Raw genomic sequence first — 20123 nt, 5'->3', positions numbered from 1 at the left:
AGAACCTGAGACCCTGCCTTTCTAACACGTTCCCAGGTGATGTGGACGCCGCTGGCCTGAGAACGCCGAGCATTGCTGCTGTCGACGGCAGCGATGTGAAGGGGAGGCTGTTCAGAAAGAAGCTTCATGGTTCCAGGCTGGTGGTTCTAGGTCGAAGTTTCATGCTGGCTCTACATTTAAAACCACCCAGAAAGGCTGGGCCCTAACTCACCCCCTACATCGATTCGATTGGTCTGGGGTTAGGCCCAGACATGAGCATTCAAAAGCCCCCAAGTGATCGCAGGATGAAGTGAGAGGTGAGAACCAATCCTCACAGTGTGACCCGTGGACCAGCAGTGGCAGCCTCACCCAGAAAGTCTCAGGCTCCATCCCAGACCTACAGAATCAGCCTCTGCGTTCTAACAGCATCTTCGGGTGATTCCTCTACACGTGAAAGTTTGAGAAGCACTGATACATAGAGCATTGGCCCAAAATGGGATTCCAGAAGCAGCTGGAAGCATGGGGGAGATGAAGTCTAGTCCCCAGGGTGAAAACCGGAAACAGAGAGAGGAATCCATTCTCTGGGGAGAGAGAAATCCATTTCTTTGGTCACATGAGCTATAATGACCTGCGCTGTGTGCCCAGCAGGTGCTGAGTGCTAAGGGCAGGCACCTGGCCTCAAGGCTGTCAAGACATCAAAAATAAGAAAACAAGAGGCCTGGAGATGTTACTTTGAAGCTCCAAGGTGCTTCTGATGACAGCCTGGGTCAACCACACGTGAGCTGAGACAAGGACATCGTCCCAGCACCCGGCAAGCCAGGCACCTGTCTGGTCCTCCGTAAACTGAAGGAACACCGGACTCGGCTGCTTCGCCGCAGGATCACCACCAGCAGAAACGCGCGAGGGCCCGGGAGCTGTAAGGGGCTGGAGTGTGCACGAGGGGCCTGAAGCCTGTCGTGCCCTTGGGCTGGATCTAGAACAGAGGCTGGCAAGGCTCTGCAAAGGGCCAGATGGTAAATATTTCAGGCTTTCCAGGCTGTGCCGTGTCTGTCGCAGTAACTCGATTCTGCCCTTGTAAAAACGGGAAAGCACCACGGACAATCGGTAGACAAATGGACATCCCCCTGTGCCAACCAAACTTTATCCACAGCAACAGGCTGAGGGTGGATGCGGCCCACGGGCTGTGACCGGATGTGAGTGAGGACGAGGGGAAAGAAGCTGAGACGCAGCCTCCAAGGTGGGTCGGAGGTTGGGAAGAGGCCACAGGAGGCCTTGGCCACCAGGCAAAGGAAGGGAGGCCTTGACTCAGCAGTGAGGAGGTGGTGCAGGACTTGGGACAGCAGAGTGACGCCAGCCGAGGCCGGGAACTTGGCAGAGGCGTGCGAGGTGAGATCAGGAGCTGGGGAGAGGGCTGATGGTGGGGGACAGTTAGGGGATGTGGGGATGGTTCCCAAGAGAGCTGAGCGACAGAGAACCAGAGCAAGCAACTGCAGAGGAAGCCCGGCAGGGGACATACACTTTGGTGACGATCCACAGGGCTAAGGGTAGGGAGGGCGAGAGGAGAGTTGCTAAGTGTGTTTCTGGTCCCTGGGGAGATGGGTCCCTGGGGTGATGGGGAGGATGCTGTGGCCTGAGACAGGGGAGCTGTTGCCATCTGCGGGAGGGTGGGGAGCCGGACCTGGGAGCTCGGGAAGCGTGTGGAGCAGAGCCGGACCCACAGCAGTTTGTTGCCTCCGTCACACCTGAGCACGCAGGCAGCTGGAGAAGACATTCAAGAAAAGGTTAGAATACAGGGCCTTGCTGAGGGCTGCTGTGCTGCAAGATGCAAATCTGGGAGATGGAGCTTGCTCAGGGCTGGGTGTGAATCCCAGCTCCCTGGGGTGAATCCCAGCTCCCTGGGGCTGACTCCCAGCTCCCTGGGGAAAAAGGTACCGCAGAGCCATGTCCTCCAACTTCAATGTGCCACAAAAGCCCTGGAGATGCTGTGAAGGAAGATTCTGGTTTGGTGGCTTGGACGGGGGCCAAGTCGCTGCATTTCTAACAAGCACCCATGTTACCCACGCTGCCGGCCCAGGACCACACTCTGAGAAAGGAAGGCTGGGAAATCGTTCCAGCGTCCCCCTTGCCACCGTTGTCTCCCAAACAAGTGCAGTGAGGCTCTTTAAGTTACAATTTGTTGAGTGGCTATTATGTGCCAGATGCTGGAGATACTGAGAAAGGAGCCAAAGCAGCAAAGATTGGAGTCCTTGTGATGCGGCAGGCACTGCTCTAAGAAATTCACATCTGTGACTCGTCTACTCCTCACTATGGGCCAGGAGGCGTTTCCACTAGTGGCCCATCCGCCATACACTTAGTGACATGAGAACAGGCAGGCAAACTCCAGGGCCAAAACTCCATCCCTCAAGCTCAGAGGGGGAAGCAAGCGGCCCCTCAGGGCAGTACCATGAGCCCCAGGCTGGCGCACTCTCCGCCAATCGAGGCCACCTCTCCCGGAAAATTCAAAACTTTAGTTTTGAAGTTCTTCGATTACGACGCTGGACCCAAGGCATAAGGAATGTCCTAAGTCCAGTGGGCTGGGGGCTGGGACACCGGCGCTCAGACGATTCTTCAGCTTTGCTTCTAAAGCACTAACTCAGCCCTTAGAAGAGACACCTCCAGGGAGTATCTCCTGCAATGCAAATAAATAAATGTCCCCAAATAAAAGGGGGATAATTTAGGGGAGAATTTTGTGGCTGGTGAGTATTGCATGGGCATCATTTTCAGAAGCGGCTCTTTGTTACGGTCCTGGGGCACGTCCCCGCCGCGCGTTGCGATGCTGCCACCTAGTGGTGATGGGGAGACCTGCTGCGGAAGTCGAAGAGTCCAAACCCCCGAAGCGACAAGGGGAGGCTGCATCCTATTAACACCAGTCTGGGCGGTGGCTGTTTTTAGCTGGGTCTCTCCTTCTGTGCCACTTTCATCATGGAAACTGGCTCTCTAGACCCAAAAAAAGCTGCGACGTGCTCTGCAAAAGCTGTTCGAGGGCCAATTTTAGCTGCATTTCTTGGAATTTGGGCTCCCAGGAGGGAGGAGGGATGTACAGTTCCCAGGAAGTTCGGTATCTTTTTAAAACTAGTACCTGGAGACCAGTTCTGGCTATGAGAGGTGTGAGATCATAGATCCCCCTGGGTTCCAGCTTCTGCAAAGGAATATAAATTTGGGTGGGGGGGGGTGGGGGGGGCCGTTAACAGCAGCCACTGTGTCCTGGGAGGTTTACTGTGTACTATTAAGAGCTTTCTTTACTTGAACCACCTCAATGATGCCTCGAAATAACCCTAAGAGGAAGCATATAGTTACACCCATTTTACAGATGAGGAAATCGAGGCTTGGAAAAGTTAAGTGACTTGGCCAAGATCCTAGAGCCGGTAACTAGCAGAGCCATGATTTGAATTCTAGAGTCTGTGTGTTAACCCAGAACCCAAACAAAGCAATGGATCAAGAGTTGAAAGTCCTGGATTGGTCCACACTCTGCTGCCAGCTCACTTGACACTGGAGACCTGGCAAGGCACATCGGTTTCCTTTTGTGGTCAACCCCAGTTGATGGCTAGCAACACACAGAAGGAGTTTGAGACTTGCTGTGATTGATTAGTAATGTCTGCCTTGGGTGTAGGAGTGGAGAATAACAGCACATTTAGCCTAGGCTTGGGATCCTGCTGTGGGCAATAGAGAGGCATTATAAATTTCTGAGCAAGGAGTGTTTTCATGAGACTACTCAGGTCATGGTGTGCAGAGTGGAGGTGAGAGCAGAGAGCCTGGGATTCTATGAGGCAGTATTTTCTTCCAGATGTGGAACTGGGCAAGAGGCAACCTACCCAGTAAATGTGATAAAATATTTTTACTGTTTCCTCCACTTCTTAAATGGTTGTTTTAACTCTAATAATCTCATGCAAGAGCTCCAAGGAACTCTATAGACACTTTCTCCCCCAGCTATCCCTCATTATATCTTGTTCTCGCATAACTGACTCATTAAAGCTCTTGGGGGGTGGTACGGCAGGGGTAGCAGACAGGCTCAAGGAATAACTAGAATAAGCGAGAATGATTTGATAACCACCTGGTTAATTTTAAATGACTACCCACGGTGCTGCAGCGTTGAGATGTCTTCTCTGAGGGCTGCCTATCTGAGAGGTGGGGAGCGAGGTGGCCAGTAGCCAGAGGCCACCCCCAGATGTCCTCCACACATAGCACCACCGGCTGATCAGCACCTCTGCTGTTCAGAAAACAATCCTTGGTGGCCAAGTTGGCTTCAAGGTATCAACAAGATGGACTAAAATCACAAAACTGAGATGCTGGAATGAATCTTAACACATTCCTTTATCAAGTGTTTTAAGAATTTCTATTATTTGCCCAAGTACCTTAGAGGTGGGGGGGGGGTCCATTTTCTCATTTCATATTGAATCCCTCCTACAGCATCCATAGTGAACCACAGTAACTAAGGTGTTCAGAAGCCCAGCATTTTCTCCTCCATTCCCTACTTCTATAACAGAAGCTACTCTCAACCGTTGATGTGGACATAGGACCCAGGTCAGACCTGGCCACACCCACACTGACTGCTTCTAGGGGTGGGCATATAGCCCAAGCTGAGCCAATCAGAGTCCTCCCTTGAGGCATTCTCTTGCCGTCAAAGTTGTTAAGCTGGGAGGATATGGAGTCAGGACTGATGGCCACCATCCTCCCCATTATGTGGACCAAACAGTGGGAGAAAATGAAGCCAGCACAGAGAAGCAGGTCCAACCTCCAGAATGGATGGTGTCTGCAGCTCCTCCTTTAATTCTGTGGACTATCTGAGAATTCTTCTTGACCGCAAGAACCAGTATATTTCCTCCACTGCCAATTTCAGTGGGGTTCATGTCACTTTCCATGTTCTGACATGATACACCATCCCTGAGTCTCTCTCTCCTTTTCTTGATCTCCTCCAGTGATGGGGGACTCGCTGTCTTGACATAGCCCTTCTTCTTTGAGGCACTTTGCCAGAAAGCTTTTTCTTAGAAGGAGCCAAAATTTGCCTCACAGGGCATATACGTATACACATATACACAAATAAAAACACACATATACACATGTACATACACACAGAGATGCACAGACATATGCAAGCGGATGCACACATGTGACAGCTTCTATATACATGTGTAACATACACATACATGTATAGGTACATGGAGGCACATTCATAAACACACAAAGACCCACACACGTGCACACATATACATACACACAGAGAGAGGCACACAGATACACAGGCACATTACATCCACACATATACATAATTACAAGTACATATAGACACATATACATATACATAGCTATATGCATACACACATACACAGATATGTACGTATAATATACACATGCATACAGATACACAGACACATCTGCGCACACAGAGACATACATATACACATACATACATGCACAGAGATGCACACATGTACACACTATACAAACACATACCCATACACTCAGAGACATGGAGAAATACACACACACACACAAACACATACACAAAGACACAGAGACACACACATACACTCAGAGACACAGACAGACACACAGAGACACACATCAGGGCTCATTACATAAGCTGCTGAGGACAAAAGAACCCTCAACTCATGTCACACGTCACCTGGAATGATGACCCCACACACATTTTGGTCCACTCTCCCTCTTATACGGTTTTCAAACCATTTTCCCTGCAAATAAGACCCACCCCCCCAGGTTAAAAAAACCAAACCGGGTATTTAATACTGCCCACCTCTCACCACCTTCAGGGCTGGCATTGGCTTCTCCCATCACCATGGAAACCATGCCACCCCCAGCACTTGCCATTCAAAAAGTCTGTGCCCTTCAAACCCGTACAAGAATGTCAAAATGACTTCGATACCTTCCAGAGGGGTGACCCTCATTTTGAAGGCAGTTCCAAGAACTCCCTGAAGGGAGAACGCGGAATGACTTTGCTGGCCACACGGTGAGTCACCAGGAAAAGAAGGCAGTGCTGCCAATCTGTGTGCCTGTGGAGCCCTATTTTTTAATGCTGCAGGCAGTCCTGACAAGTGCCTTGCTTTACATCCTCAACAATTGTCTGTTAAAACATACAATCGAGTTCTACTTTGTGTGATGTCCCTGATCAGTTACAGCGTTTTACATCGTAAAACGGGCCTTCGGAATCAGTTCTTGATTGATAACATGGTGCTTTTAAGACATATGGGTGCTCTGAGGCTCAGAGAAGTTAAGTCAACAGCCTAAGATCACACAGGAGAGTCAGGATTTGAACACAAGTCTGACCCTGAGGCCCCCACTTCAGAACTCTCTCTTCCTGGGATTGGGTAGTTGATGTCTTTAAATCTAATGCAGGACCCTTAGCTCTTTCTTCATGTCCTTGAGAGCCCCTCACCCCAAACTCTACACTCCACCCTTCCAAACTGCTTGCATTTCTCTGCATATTCATTTCCTAGGGCTGTGATAACAAAGTACCACAAATTGGATAGTTTAAACGACAGACATGTACTGTTTCGCAGTTCTGGAGGCCAGAAGTCCAAGGTCAAGGAGTTGGCAGGGCTGGTTCCTTCTGAGGCTGTGACGAGGAATCTGTCCCATCCTCTAGGGCTTCTGGTTTGCTGGCCACCTTGCCCTCCTTGACCTGCAGAAGCCTCACCCGGTCTCTGCCTCTGTCTTCACGTGGCCATGACCGTGTGCCAAGGTGCTCAGCGGCTGGCAAAGGCCTTTTGGGGGTCCCGGTCCAAGAGAGCCCTCTGGGAAGACCTCCCAGGAAGGGGCCCAGCTGGCAGCAGAGGGAAACCCTGAGGACACTAAACCAGGGTCCTGGGGATTCGACTTCCAAGGCTGCAAAGTCTCTCCATGCAGGTGGGTGACGCAGGTGGAGTGGCTGGTGCCTGAGAGTAACCCTGTGGCTCTGAGGGGCGAGCAACGAAGGTCTGCTCTGTCTCCAACTCGTTCACTGCACGCACACTCACACATGCACACACTCACACACACTCACTCACACACAACACATACACACATATACACAAACACACATATACACCGACATACCACATACACTCACACACCTACACACAGACACACACACATGCACACAAACAGAACACACACAAACCTACATACACACATTCACGCACACACAAGCACACACACAAACAACTTGCATACACATAGGCATGCACATACACACACAAACACACACACTCACACACACAAATCTGCATACATACATTCACACACACACATACACATATGCACATCTAAACACATACACATGCATGCACCCCTCCTCTGCCCATGCTATGCCAGCATTTCTCAACCAAGATATTCTGCATTGCAAGCAGTCGTGAGGTATATTACCAAGTCATCTATTGCTAATAATAAAGTGCCAAATGTTGCAAATGTATGTACGAATAGAGTCAAGGTTATTCCTATGAAACATCGGATTCACTCATTGCATTCTGATTAGGTGCCCTCTGTGGGAGAGGAAAGGAGGGAATTTACAGCTGGAGCATAAATGGGGGTCTGTCCACAGGTGATGGAATAGAAAGCCTGGCACAGCCTCTCTGGACCCCGTACCCCTATGAGGGACACACAGAAATGCCAAACTCTCTTCTTCATAACAGACACAGATGCACAAACTGGGGGTGGTCCTGGGGAAGGAAAGGAGGTACGCATGGCCAGCAGAGATCAGGAAAGATTCCCAACCTCACCAGTGACCCAGAAATACAAATTAGAAAGAGGAGACACCACTATTCATCCATCCAATTGACAAACCATGTGCTTTTGATCCTAACAGGTATTGGCAAGGGTGAACGGGTGGAGAGAGGGTTTCCCTCAAACATGGTGGAGAGGGGATATAATTGATATGGCCATCTGGGGGGCTTTGCAGGATCCGGATGCCATTACCTTTCTGACCTCAATTCCTACTACTCTCCCCCTGCTTATTCTGCCCTAAGATCTCCTTGGACTCACCAGGTATGTCCTCACCTCAGGACCTTTGCATTTGCTATTCCCTCCGCCTGGAATGCTCTTCTCCCAGCTTTCTGTACGGCTCATTCCGTTTAAGTCTTTAGTCACATGCCGCATGTGTCCCTAGCCACACATCCCCTCCCACACACATACACACACTTTCTCTCTTTCTCTCTCCCTCTCTCTCTCTCTAACCCTCTTCCCTGCCTTCTCTTTTTCCATAGCATTCACAAATCACCGGATATACATGTTTTACATATTTATTGTTATCATCTGCCTCCTCCTAACACATGCCCACAAAGAATGTCAGCTCCAAGGGGGCAGAGATTTTGTGATTTCGTTATTCCCTACTGTGAACCCAAAGCCTGGAGCAGGCCTGGGCTAGATGGGCAATACATATTTGCTGAAAGAACTAAGATTTTAAGTTCAGTTAACTTTTGATTCCACTTTTAAGACGCCATCTGTATTTGTCTCCTATTGTTGCACAAGTTATCAGCCTAACACCCACATATTCGCTCCCCGTTCCACAGGTTGAGTTCAGCTGCGCATGGCTGGAGTCTCTGCTCAGACTGAAATCACCGTGCTGACCGCTGTGTTCTTCTCTGGAGCTCAGAATCCTCTTCCACTCTTATTCCTGTTACTGACAGAATTCAGTTCCTTGCAGCTGTAGGACTGACGTCCCTGATTCCTTGCTGGTTGTCAAGTTGGGGCTCTCTCAGCTTCTAGAGGCCACTTGCATTCCTCTCCACACAGACTCTGCATCTTCAGAAGAGCACAGCGTGTCATACTGTCTCATGCTTCAGATCCCTCTGGCTCCCTTCTGCTCCCAGCCAGAGAAAACCCTCTGCTTTAAAGAGCTCATGTGATTGGATTACGCTCACCTGGATAATCTTTATATCTGAAATTAACTGACTTGGGGCTTTAATGACATCTACAGCATCCCTTCCAGCAAAACCTAGATTAGTGTCTGAATAACCCGGGGACTGGAATCTTGGGATAAAACCTTTCTGTGCCTCTGCTTCCTCCTCTGTAAGATGGAGATGCTAATAATACTACTACCCCACAAGGACTGTGTGGCTTGATTAAGATAACGCATGTAAAGTGCTTAGTACTATGTTGGAACAAAGGGTATGCTAAATAAAGAGCAGCTGTCACCATCACTATAATTATTACTATTATCATCATCATCATCATCAACAACATCACTGTTATTTCAGATGTGCCCATGGGGTTTCCTTATTCCACAGGATATGTGCCAGTATGCCAGGATTTGGTATTTCTGTACATCCAGATATGACACGCTTTACTCTGCTGTAGATAGAGATATGGGATGTCTTTACTGTTATTTATACCGATAAGGCAAGTGTCACTGTGGGTTACATAGACAGCAATCAGCCACTTTACGGCTATTTTTAGGCAAGTGTCTCTGGATGTTATGTACGCAGTTAGGATCTGTGTCTATTTACTCCTCATGAGCCACAGACCCGGCAGGTTTGGGTTGGTTGCCTATGCTTGGCTCACGCTGCTGACATAGACAGTGATGCAATCTCAGAAAAGACTGAAAAAGACTCGAGACATAACAAGAGTAATGAGGGGGTTCCCTGGATGCAGGACTGTTGGTCTGAAAACCAAGAAAGTCCCAGGCAAACCGGGGCAAGTTGATTACCCCAAACACAACCTGGGCAGGCGTTCCCCAAGCACTGCTCCTGCACACCCCACACAGGCAACCGCATAGGAGCGCGGACTCCAGAATCAGGGGTCTGGGCTCAAACCTCAGCTCCACCCCTTCCTGGTCACATGGCTTTGGCAAGAGCAGCTGCTCAGTTGTAAGATGGAGCTAATAAAAGAAGCCGCCTCAATGGTTATGAAGATTAAATGAGTTAATAGATAGAAAGCGCTTAGAATCATGCCGAGCCCATAGTAAGCATTCAGTAAACCTTCGTGATTATTGTTATATCTGCCAACACCTCTATTATCTATTTAAATATTTTTTATATCGCCACACTCTTAAAAGGCATAAAATGCATTTGTTGTAAAAGGAAATCATACATCTCTACCCTAATTGGAAAGCTGGTACTGTTAGCCATAAATAGAAGGTAACTGGAAACATAAATGCAAAACTATTTAGCGAATAGAAGCAGCTCAGTCCCCACTGATGGGCGCAGACACCCTTTGGAAACCCAGATGTTCTGTACGAGTGGAGACAGGCTCAGAGACAGGGAGGGACAAGATGAGGGTGAATCGGGGCTGAGAACGGATTTGTGACAGGTCTGTGGACGCTAAACACATCACACAGTGCCCCAGGGCCATCAAGAAAGAGCCCTGAGGAAGCATTTGGTCCTTCACAAAGCAGGTATCTAAACTGCCTCTACTCCGTTCTCACCTAAGTTGGTCCTCAGCGGATAGGTTAGGGTTGCTGTTAGGGTCCTCCCTGCACTGACTCTGCCCCTTAGGACAAGGCACTTCACCTCTCTGAGCCTCAGTGATCACCATCTGCAAAATGGGCATTGTGATGCCTGCTTCTCAGGGTCCCTAAGAGGATCAGGTGGAATAAAGGTAAACATACTCTGTGACTTTCACACCATTCCAAAAACGTTCATGTTTACCATCTGGCCTTTTCAAACACCAAGAATCATTCTATGGAAGCTTTTCGTCACTGGGTAGAAGCTATCTCCTTCCCCTAACCTCATTTGCCTGGATAAACTGTGAAGGATATGTAATCAGAGAGCTCTTTAGAAGGCCAAGAATGAAGGGATGTTAATTTTACCACTTTTAGGTAATTGGGGCTTTTTTTTTCCGGTACTTGAAAACCTGGGCTCCCACTTAAAAGTACTTGAAACGTTGAGCTTGAATCACAGTATGAACTTCAAGTGACAGACTCGTAATACAATTAGGATAGCTCCTCATTCTCTCTCATTATTGAATAATATGTTCATTAATAGCGCTCCCCTTCCTTTACCATAACATTCCCCTGCTAAAAATAAACATAAACACCAAGACCCAGGATGACTGAGAGCTGAACTTGACCTCAGAGTGGCCAGCAGCAGCACTGTGGGCACGACCAAATCCAGCCTGGGGCCACCTCTCTGATCCTCTCATCGGGGAGCTCTCACCCATCAGGCCATGTAGAGACATCGGAGAATGAAAAGCTTCACACATATTTTATCTGGTGTCACCCTCACCACATCCTTGCAAGCCATGCATTATTACCAGGATTCCCCCATTCACAGATAAAGAGACTGAGGGTCAGAGAGGTCCCTTGATTTGCCCACCCAAGCCAGAACCGTGAGGAAATGTTAGAACCAGATGCAAACCCTGCTCTCCACCTTACAAATGTGGGTGACAGTGTGTGTGTCCTTTCCCACAAAATAGGTAATCATCTGCGTCCCCTCCTCCCCCTCCTCCTGCTTTCCTCCCTCCTCTCTCCTTCCAGTGTGGGCACTGAAGGCAAGGAAGGGGGTCCTTCCTTAGGATGATGACAGATTGACTGTGCATGTCTATGTGCTGGGAGCCGCTACCCAGGAGGGCTGTGCTTTCTCCCTCATGGGGCTGAAATTGTCTTTGTGAAAGAGCTGGGAGTCATATAAATAGCTCAGGTACATGCCATCAGCCACCTTCAAGCTCTGATGTTACCTTCTCTTCCCCTGAGATGATTCAGGGACTCGGGGAACAAAAGGCCTCAACTTGCAGGAGCTTCTGTCCCATGACAGTGAGGACGCCATGTCCAGAAACCATCTTCATCCTGCTCCTGGGCTCTCCCTCACTCGCCCCGTGGAACCATCCTGGTCCATTATTCCCACTTCATAGAGGAGAAGCTTGCAGGGCACAGCAAGGCCTGCCCTCCAATTAACAGATGGGGAAACTGAGGTCCACAGAAACTGCATCAGCAAACGTGATGGTTAATTTTGGGTGTCAGCTTGGCCAGGCTATGGTGCCGATTGTCTTGGTCAAACACTAGACCAGATGTTGCCATGAAGGGATCACGTAGATGTGATTAACATCCACAACCAGTTGACCTTGGGTGAAGGAGCTTGCGCTCCATAATGCAAGTAGTTCAGCCAATTAGTTGAAGGCCTTAAGAGCAAAAACTGAGGTTTCCTGGAGAAAAGGGAATTTTGCCTCCAGACTGCAACATAAAAACTCTGCCTAGGACTTCCCTGGTGGTGCTGCGGTTAAGAATCCGTCTGCCAATGCGGGGAACACAGGTTCGAGCCCTGGTCCGGAAAGATACCACATGCCGCGGAGCAACTAAGCCCGTGTGCCACAACTACTGAGCCTGCGCTCCGGAGCCTGCGAGCCACAACTACTGAAGCCTGCAGGCCTAGAGCCTGTGCTCCGCAACAAGAGAAGCCACTGCAGATTAACCAAGATGGCGGAGTAGAAGGACGTGCTCTCACTCCCTCTTGCGAGAGCACCAGAATCACAACTGGCTGCTGGACAATCATTGACAGGAAGACACTGGACTTCATCAAGGAGGATACCCCACGTCCAAGGACAGAGGAGAAGCCACAGTGAGAGGGTAGGAGGGGCGCAATCAGAGTAAAATCAAATCCCATAACTGCTGGGTGGGTGACTCACAAACTGGAGAACACTTATACCACGGAAGTCCACCCACTGGAGTGAAGGTTCTGAGCCCCACGTCAGGCTTCCCAACCTGGGGGTCTGGCAACGGGAGGAGGAATTCCTAGAGAATCAGACTTTGAAGCCTAGTGGGAATTGATTGCAGGACTTTGACAGGACTGGGGGAAATAGAGACCCCACTCTTGGAGGGCGCACACAAAGTAGTGTGCGCATCGGGACCCAGGGGAAGGAGCAGTGACCCTGGGGGAGACTGAACCAGACCTACCTGCTGGTGTTGGGGGGTCTCCTTCAGAGGCGGGGGGTGGCTCTGTTTCACCGTGGGGACAAGGACACTGGCAGCAGAAGTTCTGGGAAGTACTCCTTGGCATGAGCCCTCCCAGAGTCTGCCATTAGCCCCACCAAAGAGCCCAGGTAGGCTCCAGTGTTGGGTTGCCTCAGGCAAAACAACCAACAGGGAGGGAACCCAGCCCCACCCATCAACAGTCAAGTGGATTAAAATTTTACTGAGCTCAGACCGCCACAGCAACAGTCAGCTCTACCCACCACCAGAGCCTCCCATCAAGCCTCTTAGATAGCCTGAACCACCAGAGGGCAGACAGCAGAAGCAAGAAAAACTACAATCCTGCAGCCTGTGGACCAAAAACCACAGTTACAGAAAGATAGACAAGATGAAAAGGCAGAGGGCTATCTACCAGATGAAGGAACAAGAAAAAACCCCAGAAGAGAAGCCACTGCAATGAGAAGCTCGCGCACCGCAACGAAGAGTAGCCCCCTCTCGCTGCAACTAGAGAAAAAGCCCACGCACAGCAACGAAGACCCAACACAGCCAAAAATAAATAAATTAATTAATTAATTAAAAAACAAAACAAAAACAAAAAACTCTGCCTTAGTGTCCAGCTTGCTGGATTTTTGGACTTGCCAGCCCCTACCATTGTGTGAGCTAATTTCTTAAAATGAAATTAAAAAAATTTAATACGTACATGTATTTAAATATAGGTTTATATTTTTTAATATATTTAAATATATAAATAAATATAAATAGATATATATTTTTATACACATACACTAGTGGTTCTGTTTCTCTGGAAGACCCTGACTAATAGCACGTAAAGACAGACAGAGACTAAGAGGGTGGAGAGGACAAGAGCGTTTATATGCAGGAAGCATGTTCTATGTGCCAGGAGCTCTCACCCATATCATCTCGTTAAACCTTTACCCACCACCCATAAAGGCAGTTTTCACCATTCCCCAGACTCAGGGGGCCTATGTGACTTTCCTAGAGACCCTACCTGGGAATCAATCCCATGCCATCTGCCTTCATTATCCACACTCTCCATACACTATCCTACCAGCAGGAGGATGGTACCTAGGAGTCTGGGCGCATCATTCCTTTCCAGGATCCCAAGAGGAATTCTTCCTCAAATCATACTATGAAAAGTCATCAAGGTCAAACACCAAGTTGAACTTTTTTTTAGAAAAGATGGAAAACCCAACTCAAACTCTCTTAAACAATAAAGGGAACATCTTTCACGTGTGGGAAGCCCAGAGGCAGACCTTCACACATGGGCTGAGAACGGGGGTGCCAACAGCATCATCAGAGTCTCCACCAAAGGGTCCCCATCGCTCCTCCAGATGGCAACTTTTCCCAGCTCTACACCGTGGCCCTGGAAGCCTCCAGCTTTCATCACCTGAACTGCTAGCAGCTGCTGTGGTAAGAGAAATCCTCCCCTACGGTTCCAAGCCTTGGGATTGTGGCTCTTGGGACTGGCTTAGCTCTCTTCTCTCTTGCCTGAACTAATTGAGATGCAACCCAGTAAGGTGGTCAAGAGCCATACTGACAAGGTTCAAACCCCTGCTCCATCACTTACCTGCTTGGGACCTTGGACAAAGCCTTAACCCCTCTATGCCTCCATTTTTCCATCTGTAAAACAGGGCCAATAATTGTACTTCCCTCAAAGACTCGTGGTGAGGATTAAACGGATGAACATACATTTATAAAACGCTTAAACCAGTGGCTAGCACATAGTACAAAGGATATGGAAGTGACTGTTAATTAAATTACTGGAGGGACTTCCCTGGTGGTCCAGTGGTTAGGACCCGGCGCTTTCACTGCAGAGCACCGGGGTCCAATCCCTGGTCGGGGAACTAAGATCCCACAAGCTACACGGCACAGCCAAAAAATAATAATAATAATTAAATTACTGGAGCTGGGGGTTGAAATGTGCTAACTTGACAGGCCTGGGGTGCCTACCCTTATTTGGAAACTGGATCTGCCCCAGCTGAATGACAAGGATTAAAAGAGGCAGAGGACGATTCTCCGAAAGGAAATGGATGTGCTGTTAGCAAAAGAGAGGAGAATGGAGAGCAGAAAGGCCAAGACAGCTGCTCCCTGGTAGAGTGGCCCCAGCGAAATGTCACAGTACCTGATTAGTTTCTTTCCTGTTGCGTACAAACCTGAGGTCGAAACCGCCTTAAATTGGAAAGATAAAAAATATCCTAATTATGTGCGAGAATAAAACGGAGCAGGTATTCTGTCCTACTGTTACAGCTTTCTTTGTGTTTCTACCCACCGAAAATGAAACCAGTGAAATCAGGCATTTAAAATCTACCTTTGACTCAGTCGCTCATTCAACAGACATTTAATGAGCCCACCAGATGGGTTTCCCTGAAACTAACGAGGGTTAGGCATCAGGGGCCCTCTCTTACATGGGTCCCTTCCAAGGCCTTCTACCTAATTTGATATTTGTAATTGTAGATTCTGTTACCTAAAGAAGGCTCCTCAATTGTATAAGCTTCAGGCTACACAAAACCTGGATTTGTCCTGCATGAGCTCCTATTAAGCGGCAGGTACTACAGGTACAGAGATGAATAAATGATGATCTGCCTTCAAGGAGCGCCCTCTACTGACGGGGACTGAGAATGAGCCTGAGGATCATTTCCCAGGGGAAATATTTGCTATCTATTCATTCATCCAACGAACCAATACGTTTTGCGCATTCCAGGATGAGAAGGCAGGAAAAGACTCTGCTGTCAAGGAGCATATAATCAATCAATCAATCAATACCAAAAAAATGAGTAAAAAGAATAGGATGAGGCAGTGAAGAATGACTGGAGGAGTTCTTTGGGTCATTGGTCAGGAAAGGCTTCTTTGAGGAGAGAAGCTGGTATGTAACTATGGAGACTGCAGCTGTGCAAAGAAGGGGGCACAGTTCCAAACAGAAGGAAGAGCAAATGCCAAGGCCCTAAGGAAGGGGTAACCTTAGTGACTGAGGGGACAGAGAAAAGGCCAGGATGGCCAGCACGAAGTAAGTCAATGGGAGAGACTAACAAGATGAGGTCAAAGAGGTAGGAAGGGCCTAGATTACGTAGGACTTTGCTGCCAGGTGAGAGGGTTGTATGTTGGAAGTGGAAGCCATCAGCGTTTTAGGCAAGGGAGAGACATGATATCACTAACATTATAAACAGAGCTCTGGCTGCCGTGGACAGACCAGATTGTTGAGTGAGAGCAAACAGCAGTCCAGTGGCTTCTATCCTAACCGTTGGCAAACATCCTCAAAATTTTACAACCTACCGTTGTAGGTTGTGGGGAAACAGACTTTTCAGGTGTTATTGGTGGGAATGCAAAAGGGCACAACTCCAGCGGAGGGGGGTTTTGCAATATCTAACAAAATTACATATGCATTTAACCATCGACGCATAACCCCACTCCTTAAAAATCTATCCCAAAAATACACTGGCAAAAAGACAAAAAAAGAAGTGTGCATGCGGCTATTCACTGCAGCATCATTTGTGACGGCGGACTGGGAATCACGTATATTGGGGCATTGGCACGAGCTGGTTGAATTAATATTAAACATTGACACAACACCATCCACTGCTCTAGCTGCTAAAGGAAGGTAGAATGTCTTACGTTCTGCTCCAGAGTGGTCCTCATGATGTATTATCAAATGAAAAAAAACAAGGTAGAGAAAAATGTGTATATTATGCTGCCATTTACCTAAGAAAGAGGTGGAATATGAACACATGTTTTTTAATGGGAAAATAAATCAAAAACAAGAATAGCTACCTACCAGGGGAGGGAGGAAACAGTTAAAGAGGGGAGAGAGAGAGAAACTAGATTTCAATGAATAAATTGTGTAAATTTGACTTTATAATATTATAAATATTTTGTATACTAAATTTTTAAATTAAAAAAAATAATTTAAAATTTAAAATTAATTTTTTTAATTCCTAAAAATTGAAAGAAAGCAAAATGAAACAAATGAGCCTCCCTGTATATTGAGTTAGTGGCATAACCACGTGGAAAGAAACTATTCAAGTGACTTTTAAAACATAGTGATTTTAAAACATCCCTAGTAAGATATACATTAAGGCAAAAAAAAAAAAAGAAACCCTCAAACTGTTTTCATTAATCAAATCACCAATGGCAGTGTTGCTATCGTTTTCCTAAGATTATTCTTTGTGTGTTATGGAATAAAGCAAATGAGTAATTATGTTGGTTTCTCTGGGAGTCAGGAATTTGGATATGGAAGAAAGAAGACACTGGTATAAGATTGAAGAAGTTAAGTAAAAACCTGCTGGTCCTGAGTTTGGATTTGAAGTCTCAGTATAAACTCAAGATGTATTTTATTTAAAAAAAAACAAGGCACCTCTAGCTCCCAGACTGTGGTCTCTAAGTACCCTTCCCCACCAAGAGAAGCCAGCGATCAACGCACAAATGGCTGATTCCATGTCGGGAGCAGAGAATAGCAAAGAATAGAGGCAGAGAAGTAGAAAAGGAAATTATAAAGTAGCTGCCAGTGAATATGTGGAAGACCAAGAAAGTGAACACCAAAGCCAAGAGAAAGAAGTGTTCTAAGAAGATGGGAGTGTTGAATGCTAGTGGGATGAAAAGTAAAATGACAGCAATGTTGACCATTGAATTTGGCAATCTGGAGGCCACCAGTGGCCTTGACAAGTGTGGTCTCAGTGGAACAAGCAGAAGCCTGATTGGAGAGGAGAGAATCCAAAGTATAATGATCAAGAATACCAGGAAAATTATAAGATTGTTTCAGAAACGTCTGATGAAATAAAAAATAACACAGCCAAAGGAAACAGATCCAAATCCTGCCATCTGCATACTCACCTCTAATAGGAACCTGGCATTTAGAAAAGGTAAGTGAAAAGGACAAGTACTTTTCCTTATGCTTTTCATCAAAACGAAGGCGTCATTTCCGCACGTGGAGATATTTAAGCAGGGGAGCATTATCCCGGCCCCGCTGACCCAGGTGAGGCAGTGAGCACTCCATCTCTGAAGGTGATTAAGAAAGGAAGACCATCCTTCAGGGATGCTAGAGAGGTGACCCAGCTTTGGGTTTTGAAATAGGGTTTTACACGCCATGGGCTCCCCAGAGCGGGAAAGTGATGTGGCCTAACAAACAACAGGGGCTTAATAAATGTTCCGGGCTGATCTGTGGGTCTTCCCAAGTGCCTCCCATCTCCTCCAGCTCCAAGATCTTGTAAGTCCATGGTGTGTGTTTTGGATAAAAGAACTCCCTATTTGGATTCCCATGCCTGGAGCGTTTCTCCAGGTATTTCTCTCCACTGACTTCTCCTCCACTCTATCTACCAGAGGGTCTCCTGCACATTCTGCTGCCAGGATTAGCCACTGAAAAACAAGCAAATAGGGCCCTTTTATTGACACTAGCAGCTGCACACTACAGCCCAGGGCCTGTGTGCAGAGTGCAGTCATGTGGGTTGTGAAGCAAGCCCAGAGCACATCTGTGCTTCCTTCTCTTATTTACTCACAGAGACAGAAAGGGAAAATGACCAGTTCTCAGTGGGACCTCCAAATTAGCCAGGATTCTCCAGAGAAACAGAACTAATAGGATATATATAAAAATAGGGAAAGATTTACTATGAGGGATTGGCTCAATTATGGAAACCGAGAAGCCCTGTGATCTGCTGTCTGCAAGCGGGAGGCCCAGGAAAGCCGGTGGTGTGGTTCCAGCCCAAACCCACAGACCTGAGAACCAGGGGGGTCCGTGGAGTAAATCCTGGTCCGAGTCTGAAGGCCTCGGTTAATGGGCGTGAGGGATCTCAGTAGGGCAGTAGCAATAGTTGCACAACTCTGTGAATTTACTAAAAATTTATTGAATTGTACACTTGAAATGGATGAAATATGCAATGCGTAAAATATGTCTCAATTAAGTTTTTTTTTTTTGGTCACACCATGCAACATGCAGGATCTTAGTTCCCTGACCAGGGATTGAACCCTGGGCCACACAGAGATAGCACTGAGTCCTAACCACTGAACCACCAGGGAATTCCCAAGTTATTTTTTTTTAAGTGTTGGCATCAAGGGCCCCAGTGGATAAGCTGGAGGAAATTCAGAAGAATAGAAAAGAGACGCCCCTGGCAGAGGGAACGACACCAATCAGCTCAGTAGCAGCCCCATACGTGGAAGCCTGGTGAGCACACAAGAGCAGCCTGGTGTCCCACTAAATGTTTAAAAAGGATCTGGGGCAAGATAACATCCTGTTTTATTATGTTGGTGGGAGAAGGCAAGTGGAGAGGGATGGGTCACCATGAGGACCAGGATACCATTTGTACCAGGTTTAGAGTAACTCAGATTTACACTTGTTTTGCTTGAGAACTCTGGGAAAAAAAAAAAAAAGGTCCAGGATGTCGTGACCATTTCTCTGAGATTGATTAGCGGTGACTGGCTGGAGTTTTGTGTTGAAATTGATTAGTGATGTCTTCTATGGGTACAGGAGTAGGAGCAGCAGTATGTGCGCTATTTATTTGCCAACCCTGCTTAGACAATCAGAATCATTGCCCTGGTACAAGAGAGAGGTGGCATAAGCATGAGACACCTGGTGGGCAGGGAGAGCAGGATCATCCTGTCCTGGATCCAACAGAGCAGAAAACCTGTGATACTGTACGAAGGGAGCTTCCATGGTCTATTAATGCCTCTGAAGCCTAGAAGAGGATCCTTTTCCCTTAGACCTTTGTTCACACAAAGGAAGTGCTTTAAAAAAAAGTGATTCACTAAAACCAGAAACTCTAAGGAGCTCTATTGACACATTTAAATTGCCAAATTGTCATTTCCATAGAAGCAAGGAAAACTACAAAGCAGTAAGTCTAGCCCCATCTCCCCAGCCCATTAGTGCAGTTGGGAAAATTTTCCCAACTCTTTATTTTGAAAATTTGTCATCCTATAGAAAATTTAAAATAATATGATAATGGACACCTAGGTTCATCTAGATTTACCAATCATTAACACTTTGCCACATTTGCTTATCTCTGTCTGGTTTTTTTTTTTCTGAACTATTTGAAAACAATAGCATTTCATCCCTGAATACTTCAGCATATATTTCCTAACAACAAGTACATTCTCCAACATAATCCATTGTGTAATAACACCATTAGCACACCCAAGAGATTTAACAGTCATACAATAACGCTACTTTATATGTGGCTCATATTAACATCTTCCCAAAACCCCGGTGATATCTTTTTAGTGACATCACTTTTCTTTGTTTAATCCAGAATCCAATCAAGGGTTGTGTATT

At 47.2% G+C, this 20123-nt stretch overlaps 1 long non-coding RNA gene across 1 annotated transcript in view; it reads right to left on the bottom strand.

The window, feature by feature from the left end:
- LOC309646323 overlaps positions 1-20123 on the bottom strand; it is a 102643-nt gene that overhangs the window by 19065 nt on the left and 63455 nt on the right. The window lies entirely within an intron of this gene.

This window comes from Balaenoptera physalus (genome assembly GCF_965194825.1).
Source record: "Balaenoptera physalus genome assembly, chromosome: 16".
Classification (NCBI taxonomy): Eukaryota; Metazoa; Chordata; class Mammalia; order Artiodactyla; family Balaenopteridae; genus Balaenoptera; species Balaenoptera physalus.
The sequence above is the reverse complement of the archived record's forward strand: the minus strand, read 5'-3'. Positions and strand labels throughout refer to the sequence as shown.